The sequence below is a fragment of the Clupea harengus genome, chromosome 10 (genome assembly GCF_900700415.2).
Source record: "Clupea harengus chromosome 10, Ch_v2.0.2, whole genome shotgun sequence".
In the NCBI taxonomy this organism is placed as follows: domain Eukaryota; kingdom Metazoa; phylum Chordata; class Actinopteri; order Clupeiformes; family Clupeidae; genus Clupea; species Clupea harengus.
Genome location: NC_045161.1, coordinates 10136468 through 10137039, shown reverse-complemented (window position 1 = coordinate 10137039; position 572 = coordinate 10136468).

The following is a 572-nucleotide window of genomic DNA, read 5'->3' as shown; positions in this document are numbered from 1 at the left end:
TGAGTTTTCTGCACTCACTTGGCATTAGCTGCGTCTGCAGTGACTAGTTCCTTACATCCACAGACACCACACACACACACACACACACACACACACACACACACACACACACACACACACACACACAGACACACACACAGACACCACACACACACACACACACACACACACACACACACACACACACACACACACACACAAAAACACACACACACTCGCACACACAGCCCACTCAGGCTGCCCCTAAACAGGTGACACCACCTGATATTTGATGAGAGATTTGATGTTTTTCCATAAACTAAAACCAAATGTAGGAAACATTAATGGCCTCCTGTAACGATGGTTTATGTTCCCACAAACCCTTTCACACTGATGATTCACAACTGCCAACCACCCCACCCCCCTAAAAAAAAAGAAGAAAAAAAGATGTGTTTAGATGTGTTAAAATTGGACTAAAATATGAATCACGACACACTCACAGCAGGCGTGGGTATGTGTGTGTGAGAGTGTGTATGTTGGTGTTGTGTGCGAGTTAGCCTACTCTTTTAGTCCCCTCCACCAGTTATGAAAAG